Genomic DNA, 10,093 nt, shown 5'->3' on the forward strand with positions numbered 1-10,093 from the left:
TCAAGAAAAGGCTTCACTATATTTTTTCTGTACTGAAGAAATCAAAATTGGTTATATTAAAAAGTATTCAAATTCTTAATTTTTTTAAAAATAAGTTACTATTACCGTATTTTATATAATATACATATTTATGTATATAAATATATTTCATTATAGCAAAAATGTGTTGCCGTTCAAAAAATTTCCTTAAGAATATTGAAATTGTACACATATTTTTTAAACACAGTGTGAAATAAAAAAATAAAAATAAAATCAAAAATATATTTATTTATGAACGAATTGGAATTTTATTGCACTTATTTTTGAATTATTTCGAAAATATGTATTTTTATAAAAATCAAATTTTATGAGAATTTTTTGCGTGAGTCTTTTGTGTGTAAAGATGTTTTTAGAAAAATTTTCAAAACTTTTTAACAAAGATTTTAAATTTCGGATTTATTTCAGATTTTGTAAATAAAAAATTTAAATTTTGGGTTTATTTCAGATTTTGTAAAAAGTTTTACTGCAAATAAATTCTCTTAACAACAAACCGTTTACAAAAAATTTAAATTTTTTAATTGTTTTGATTTTTAATAAAATTTGTTTACTAAAAAAATTAAAAGTTTGCAGCTTTTTGAGAATTTGTGCAAATTTCTGAAAAAAAAATAAAATTTTTGAATTTAATTTTGGATTCAAAATTTTTTTTACTAAAAACTTTCGAATTTATTTCAGTTTTTATGATTTGTTATTAAAAAATAAAAAGTTTTGAATTTATTTGAGAACCTAACAATTTTTTATTTGAAAAATTAAAATTTTTGAATTTGTAAAATTAAAAAAATTAAATTTTTGAAATTATTTTAAAATTTTTCAAATAATTTTTTTAAAAAATATTAAAATTTTGATTTAAAAAAAAATGAAAAGTTTGCAGTTGTTTGAGAGTTTATGCAAATTTGTAAGTAAAAAAATAAAATTTTTGAATTTAATTTTAGATTATAATAAAAAACTTTTTTTTTACTAAAAACTTTCGAATTTATTTGAGTTTTTATGATTTTTTTATTTAAAAATAAGAAGTTTTGAATTTATTTGAGAACCTAACAATTTTTTGTTTGAAAAATTAAAATTTTTGAATTTATAAAATAAAAGAAAAATAAGTTTTTGAAATTATTTCAAAATTTTTCAAATAATTTTTTCAAAAAATATTAAAATTTTGATTTTAAAATTAAAATTTTTGAATTTATAAAATTTTTTCACTAAAAATTGAAATTTTTTGATTTATTTGTGTTCGAAGAGGAAAGTGTACAAATGTGTGGCAACCTTCCAACTGTTTGGCTAAGCTTGAATTATTGCAAGAGTAGACAGAATAAAAATAATCAACAAAAGTTGCAAATAAAATAAAAATTCCAAAGAAACAAAATGCAAAATTAAAAAAAAAGCTACAACAACAAAAGGCTTTATTAACTTTTGTGGAATTTCAAATAGTTATAAGCCATAAACAACTAACAAATAGAGTAAAAAATTAATGATTATACATAAAACCAATAAATAAAAACAACAACAACTTTTATAACATAAATTTTTAAACTTTTATAAAAACTCAGATTTTTCTCCATGCAAAAATTACTACCAGTGAAAGGAAAACAATAAAATTGACATTAAAAAACGTCTTCAATCAAACGATCAAGCATAAAAAACAGCAACAAAACAAGTGAATTATAAAAACCTTTCAACTTTTTATAAGGAAATAGAATTTATGGCAAGTAAACAGTGAAATTTCGAACTTCAAGCAAGACTCACAGTAAAACACAACTCAAGCAAACAGAAAATTAAGCAACTCAAGCATGTAGGCAGAAAACCTTTAAAACGAAAAGGATTAAAATAAAGTCGTAAGAACGTTCTACCAAAAAAATCACTAAAAATAAATATTTGGAGTTGAAACTAATAAGCATGAATTTCGAAAAAATCAACAAACAGATAACCATGCTTGTCAAGCAACACGTTGCGGAAATTTTGTAACAAAATCAAAATCTAGGGAAGAACGAAAATTGTTTACTTTCAGCAAGCGAATTTACTTTGAGAACTCATTAGAGACGAAATTAAAATCAACAACAAACAGTAATCAATAAAAAGAACTTTCGTAAACAAATGAAAGAGACAAAATAATCAAGCAACTTAATGGCCAAGTAAATAGGGAAACTAGAACTACAACCACATAGTCTTAAACTTACACTTTTTGATACTACAGATGTAGATTTTAAAGCAGAAACTAAGCAAATATGAGAGTGAATACAAGAATACAAACAAGCAAAAAGACTACGGTTATTCAAGCATTTTATACAAGCGCACACTGACCGTAAAACGATTGACTGAAATAGCTAAGAACTTGCACTTTTTAAAACGAAACAGATTTAAATGCACTGGAGCTTAAAAAGAAGGAGTAAGGAAAGAGCAAAGTCGAGCTTTAGGGCGCTCAAGTAAACGTTGAAAAATTTCATTCAAGCGTGGTAACAAGCGTGACTAATTTAGGTTAGTGCGGCATAAAATGAGCTTAACAAGCAATCAAAATAATATTGCAGGAAATGAGAATTTGACGATAAAAACGAGGAAATGCAAAAATTTCGTGATTCTAAAAATATCTGTTTGTCAAAAAATCGATTATTACAAATTCAAAATAAAAGGATGAACAACTTTTTAATTTATTGAAGAATTCTTGTTACAAGTCAGATTTGATAGTTTTCAAATAGAACGCGAAAAGTCAAATATTCATTACATCGATACAAGAAATGTCGATTCTCGATATATTAAACGATTTTTAAACGATAATTTACCTAATTTTTAAAAAAATTTTTCTAATATAAATAATTATGGTAACGGTTTGCGTTTATTTTAATCGATATTAATCGATTTGTAATCGATAATTTTGTTAAATCAGGTAATAGTTTTCAAATATATTGCAAAACCTCAAATATTCATTACTTCGATACAAGAAATGTCGATTCTCGATATATTAATCGATTTTTAAACGATAATTAACCTAATTCTCTTTAAAAGTCGTCTAATATAAATAATTATGGTAACGGTTTGGTTTATTTTAATCGATATTAATCGATTTGTAATCGATAATTTTGTTAAATCAGCTGATAGTTTTCAAATATATTGCAAAACCTCAAATATTCATGATATCGATACAAGAAATGTTGATTTTATATATAATAATCGATTTTTTATCGATAATTTACCTAATTCTCTATAAAAGTTTTCTAATATAAATAATTATGGTAATGGTTTTGGTTTTTTTAATCGATATTAATCGATTTGTAATCGATAATTGTGTAAAGTCAGCTGACAGTTTTCAAATATATTGCTAAACCTCTAATACTCATGATATCGATACAAGAAGTGACGATTATATTTATTTTAATCGTTTATAATCGATAATTTATCGCATTTGATGTGAAATTTTTAAAATTAATGACTAAAACTGAAAATTTACATATGCGTATATAGTTTATCACATTTGAGAATTTTCGATTTCGATAAAAGAAGTGACTTTTATATGCGTTTTAATAGATTTTTAATCGATTATTTATCAAATCAGGATTGATAGTGTTCCAATATATCGGAAACAGATAAATATGTATGATATCGGTACAAGAAATATCGGTTTTATCTACATTAATCGATAATTTATCGTAAAGATAAGACAAATCTACGGCTAAAACTGAAATCCTCGCGATATAGATGCATGGAATAACGCTTTTATCATATTTTATCGGTCATTTTTCAAATCAGATTTTATCATATTTTATCGATTGTTTTCAAAATCAGATTTGATCATATTTTATCGATAATTTTTCATATCAGTTTTGATAGTATTCCAATATATCGATTACAGAAAAACATGCATAATATCGATACAAGAAATATCGGTTTTATCTACATTAATCGATAATTTATCAACAAAGATATGACGAAAGTACGGCTAAAACTGAAATACTCGCGATATCGATGCATGGAACAACGCTTTTATCATATTTTATCTATAATTTTTCATATCAGATTTTATCATATTTTATCGATTGTTTTTCAAATCAGATTTTATCATATTTTATCGATCATTTTTCATATCAGTTTTGATAGTATCCCAATATATCGATTATAGACAAACATGCATGATATCAAAACAAGAAAATTTGGTCGATTTTAAAATCGATAATTTAACTTATTAAATTAGTTGATAGAATCGATACAAGAACTCATTGCGCGATTACTATCATTCTCAAATAATTCGAAAGTTTATTATTCCCCGCCCATCTTTCAGATAAAGGTTATGTTTGATGCTGCTAAAAGTGTTATAACCTAATAAAGAATGATTTTTGAAAGTGATGTATTGTAATTTTAAAGTTGAAGAACTGGCCTTTAAGTGGGCTTCCTCCCATACAATGATTTTAGTCTTAATAAACGGTTTTTTGCTGTAAATATCGTTGAATATTTAAGAAATTTTCATGAAATTAGGTGAATATGCTTTTTTTTAGAGTCAAATGACTCGGTTTCAATATTTTTTTTTACTTCAGAAGATAATTAAGGAAAAAAGTATTAAAAAAATCTAGCAACAGCAAATATGGAAAAGAAAAACAACCCATTATAACAAAATTCTGACATTTTACAAGCTTGAGTAGGATATGATTAGCAAACAAGCGTGCAGTTTTTAAACAATCACACCAAAATTAATAGCCACAGCGCAAAACATAATAAAAAAAGTTATTTCAAAATACTGTCAGCCATAAAAAGCGAAAGGAAGGAAGAGGAAATTAATCGAAATTTAAATAAAAAATCTTAAAAAGTGCCATCAAGCACGCAGAGAAGGACAAGCGAGTGAGCAAATGTACGCAATAGTATTACTAGAAATCAATCATGAAAATCAGTATATATGTAAGCAACAGAGAACGCCAAAAAGAGATAGTAATTCAGGTGCAAGCAAACTTCTTTCAAAACTTTTAACAAACTCCATATTTTTTATTCTTTTTTAGTGTAAGACAAGCAACAGGTAATCAAATTAAGCAAACATATTCAATACAACTGACGTATACTACTATTAAATACAATAAACAGAAAATATAAGAAAATAACTGTAAAATATTTCATACAATAATTTATACAAAAGCATAAGTACTTACTTACATATACTTACATACATACATACAAGCATAATTTACAATTATAAATTGTCGTCTAACTCAATACGCGTAGCCTAAAAGTATGCAATATGCAACAAAAAGCCGAAATAGTGTAATAAAGAAGCATCCTAACTAATGCCATGCATTTACAATAGACTGGTTAGTTTTTTTTTCAATAATCTTAACGGTTATCTGCTGTAGGTGTAGCTTAAACGTTAAAGTAACGGATATGAAGCGGTAAACTAATGGATATGGTAGTGAAATGCAGCTAGCAATTAAAGTGAATTTTAGCAGTAAGTGAAGAGCAAGTAAAATGAAGCAAATGATTTATATGTAATTGTAATTTTACAAAAATAATACAATTATGTAATTAATGAAAATACAAAAACAACAGTTTGTAATTTTATAAATACAAAAAAAAAATTAGTAATTATGTAAAATAATTAGTTTAGTAAGTCAGTAAAATAAAATTATGCATAATGAGTGATGTCAAAGGCAGAGACTCAAAGTATGCTTCTAGGAGTGGAGAGTGAAAAGAGAGAGAGAGCAAATAAAAAATATATAAATTAATAAAATATAAAAAATGAATGAACAGAAATAAAAAATAAATAACGTTCATTAAAATAAATAAAATTAATTAAAAATAAAACAATTAAGTAAAATAAGAAATTAATTTAAAATAAATATAATAAAGTGAAATGAAATAAAATTTAAATAAAAAAAATATAAATGTAAAATAATAAATACATAAAATAAAAAAAATAAATTACACTAACATAAAAAAGATAAATAAAAAAATAAAGTACAAAATTTAAATAATATAATATAAAAAATTTAAACAGAAAAAAAATTAGAAAATAAAAAAGAAATTAAAAAAAATTAATAATATAAAAAAATACATTAAAAAAATGAAAGTGAGATAAAACAAAATAAAATTTAAATAAAAAAAAAATAAAGTACAAAACTTAAATAATATAATATAAAAAATTTTAACAGAAAAAAAATTAGAAAATAAAAAACAAATTGAAAATAAATAAGTAATAAAAAAAAAAATAAATTAAAAAAATGAAATGGAATAAAACAAAATAAAATTAAAAAAAAATTAAATAAAATAAAAAGTGCAAAATTTTAATAATATAATATAAAAAATTTAAACAGAAAAAAATTAGAAAATAAAAAAGATATTAAAAACAAATAAATAATATAGAAAAAAATTAAATTAAATAAAACAGAATAAAAGTTAAATAAGAAAAAAATAAATTAAATTAAATTAAATGAGTACAAAGATTAAATAATATAAAAATAAAAATTAAAAAGAAAAAAAAAATAAAAATAAAAAAAATTAAATTAATTAAATTAAATGAAATGTCATAAAATGATAATAAAAGAATGAATAAATTTAAATAATAAAAAATTAAAAAAAAATAAAATAAAATGAAATAAATTTATCAATTTTACATTTGTGATATCGATACGAGATTATCGAAAATCCATTAAACAATATAAAAACAAAAATTAAAAAAATTAAATTAATTAAATTAAATGGAATAACATAAAATGATAATAAAAGGATAAATAAATTTAAATAAAAAAATTAAACTTTAAATAAAATGAAATAAAATTATCAATTTGACATTTGTGATATCGATACAAGTTTATCGATTTTATAAATTTTAATCGATTTATAATCGATATAATTTGTTCAACTTTGAAAGTTTTCGAATATATTGCATAAAGTAAAATATTTGTAATATCAATACAATCAAATGTTTTATTAATCAATTTTATGCGATTTTAATCGATTATTTTTCAAGCCGGAATTGATAGCTTTCAAATATATTGCTAAAAGTCGGATGTTTATATGATATAATTATTTATTTATGATATCGATACAATAAAATGTAGGCTTTATAAATTTTAATCGATTTTTAATCGATAATTCATCAAGACGATTTTGACTGCTTTGAAATATATTGGTAAAAGTCGGATGTTTATATGAAAACTATAAACAAATGTCGGTTTTATACATCTTAATCGATTTTTAATCGATAATTTTTCAAGTCGCGTTTACTAGCTTTCAAATATTATAAGGAAAGTATTTATGATATCGATACAAAATATGTCGGGTAAACGAGTATCTATTTTAATCGATAATTTATCGAATCATAACATACAAGTTTTAAATATTTTGCTAAAATTCAAATATTCATGATTTCGGTACAAGATATTTGTTTTGTAAAAAAAATGTATATCGATTTATAACCGATTTTAGTCGATAATTAAACAAGCTGGATTCGATTGCTTGCAAATATATCGCTAAACGTCAAATATTTATGATACCGATACAAATATGTCATATTTATCGATTTTTATCGACTTTTGGTTTATCAAATCAGATTTGATAGTACTAAAGTATGTCGTTTAAAGTCAAGTACTTACGATATCAATATAAAAATGACGGGTTTGCTTATTTTAAACGATAACTTAACAAATCAGATTTGATAGTATTGAGATATATCGCCAAATTTTAAATAATGTTATCAAAAAAGTGTATCGCCAAAGGTCAAATGTTCATGATATCTATTTTATCTATTTTCATCGATAGCTATAATTGATTCGATTGAAATAATATAAAATAAAAAGAAATAAAATAAAATAACATAAAATAAATAAAATAAAATAAAATAAAATAAAATAAAATAAAATAAAATAAATGAAATAAATAAAATAAAATAAAATAAAATAATATTTTGAAATGAAATAAAATACAAAAATTAAATTGGAAAAAATAAATCAAATGAATATAAAGAAAAATAGAGTAAAATAAAACAGAAGGAAGTAAAGTAAAATAATAATGAACCAAACAATCCAAAAAGAAAAAAACAGGACTATAAAAAATGAATTAATAAAATGAGAGTGAGGATCAGACAAAATATTATTTAATAACCAAAAAGCCAGCAATACCAAAAATTAAGTTAAATTTAAAAATAAAATTAAAAATTTATAATAAAAAAAATTTGTAAACAAAAACTTTCCGCATTGCTCTTTTATACCATTTACACAAATATATACACATACATACATAAATGATGAAAAATATAAATAACCAAAATTTATATGCAAAAAACATTTAAAAAAATACTGAAATAATACTAAAATAAAAACGGTACATATTTTATTATATCAAAAAAAAACTTAAATAAACAAAAAACAAAAATGTAGATTAATAAAAAAATTATAAATAAATAAATATTGCTATGTAATTAGCAATAAGAAAACTGCAGAAAAAATAAAATAATAAAAACCAAAAAACAATACACAGTCATGTGAAAAATATGCATTGCCTACTAAACCGTTTAATGACTAATAAATATTTAAACAAAATACTTGTAATGCATGTGACACAGAAAATTATTAAAACGATATACATACTTATACATAAATATATACATAACTATAAATATAAATATATATACATATATGTTTATATATAGTATATAAAATACAAAAAAAAATTATCAGTTAAATAACTGTAGTTATAGTGCGCTAATATTCCGTTATGGTATGGTGGAATTTTTTGTAATTTTGATAAACTGCAAAGCTAATGAAGATTTGAGCGTGTAAGAGAGAGACAGAAATATGCTAATGTAATGTTTGATAAGAAATAATCGAACAAAGTAATGAAACTTGTGCTGAAACTTATGTAGTGGCCGATAAGAGCTAAGCAAATATAAATGCTTAAACAAGGAAGTGATTCAGCTGAATGCGATACAGATAAATAAATAATAAAAATAAATTTGAAAAATTATGAAAAATGGTGTTTTGATTTTCTGATTGAAAAGTTCCAAGAAGATCCGACGTTTTCGAGTCAAATATTGTTCAGCGATGAGGCCCATTTCTGGATCAATGGGTATGTAAACAAGCAAAATTTTCTTATATGGGACGAAGAGCAACCTAAAAAGATTCAAAGACTACTTTTCATTAAGAAAAAGATTCGTCAAGGTATGGTGTGGTTTGTGGGCCGGTGGAATCGTCGGTTCATATTTCTTCAAAAATGATGCCGCTGAGAACGTAACCGTCAATGGCGATCGCGCCATGATAATCGACTATTTGGTGCCTGAAATTGAAGCTCGTGATCTCAGCGACATTTGGCTTCAATAAGACGTCTTCACTTCTCACACATCGCATCAATGAATGAAGCTATTGAGAGAACAATTCGGTAAGTACATAATTTCACGTCTTAGCCCGGTTGAGTGGCCACCAAGATCGTGTGATATCACTTCGTTAGACTTTTTCCTGTGGTGATATGTAAACTGCTGTGAGCACTTTTAAGGCTATAAAAGCCTTTGGCCCTGACAGGATATCAGCTGAAGTGCTAAAGTTAGTCGCCACGAAATGACCGCACTTATTGCTATCCAAGTATAATGCATGTCTGAACGAAGCAATTATGGAAGCATATGGAAGATACAGTATTTGTCTCTGACCCAGAGACAACTTCAGCATACATTCTCTAACAAACAACGGCGAAGGACTTTCAGAGCGACAACATGGTTTCAGATCAGCCAAGTCCACCAACGGAGCCGTTGAAGACGGTTAACAACTTTTCGAGGCCAATGGTCCTCCGCGCAATAATTAATTTAGGAAGCTCGTGCAATAACGCGAATAAATATACATACAAATATATATTTTTAATATTTTTGTTATTATTCAATGTCACACTCAATCTTCAAAGTTTTCATAACCTTCCTTCTCACTAATCCTGCGCCAAAAGGTTTCGAAAATACTTAGCGACATTTTCTACACCGCCGCAGATGCGGATAGATCACAAAGGCTTACAATTAAATCCTTACAAAATTCACAAACAATTAAAAGCACTTGAAGGACAAAATTATCATAAAAAGTTGAAAAGGAAAAATCGACAAAAATGCAAAGGATGGTGG

Source organism: Bactrocera dorsalis, chromosome 4, assembly GCF_023373825.1.
Source record: "Bactrocera dorsalis isolate Fly_Bdor chromosome 4, ASM2337382v1, whole genome shotgun sequence".
Classification (NCBI taxonomy): Eukaryota; Metazoa; Arthropoda; class Insecta; order Diptera; family Tephritidae; genus Bactrocera; species Bactrocera dorsalis.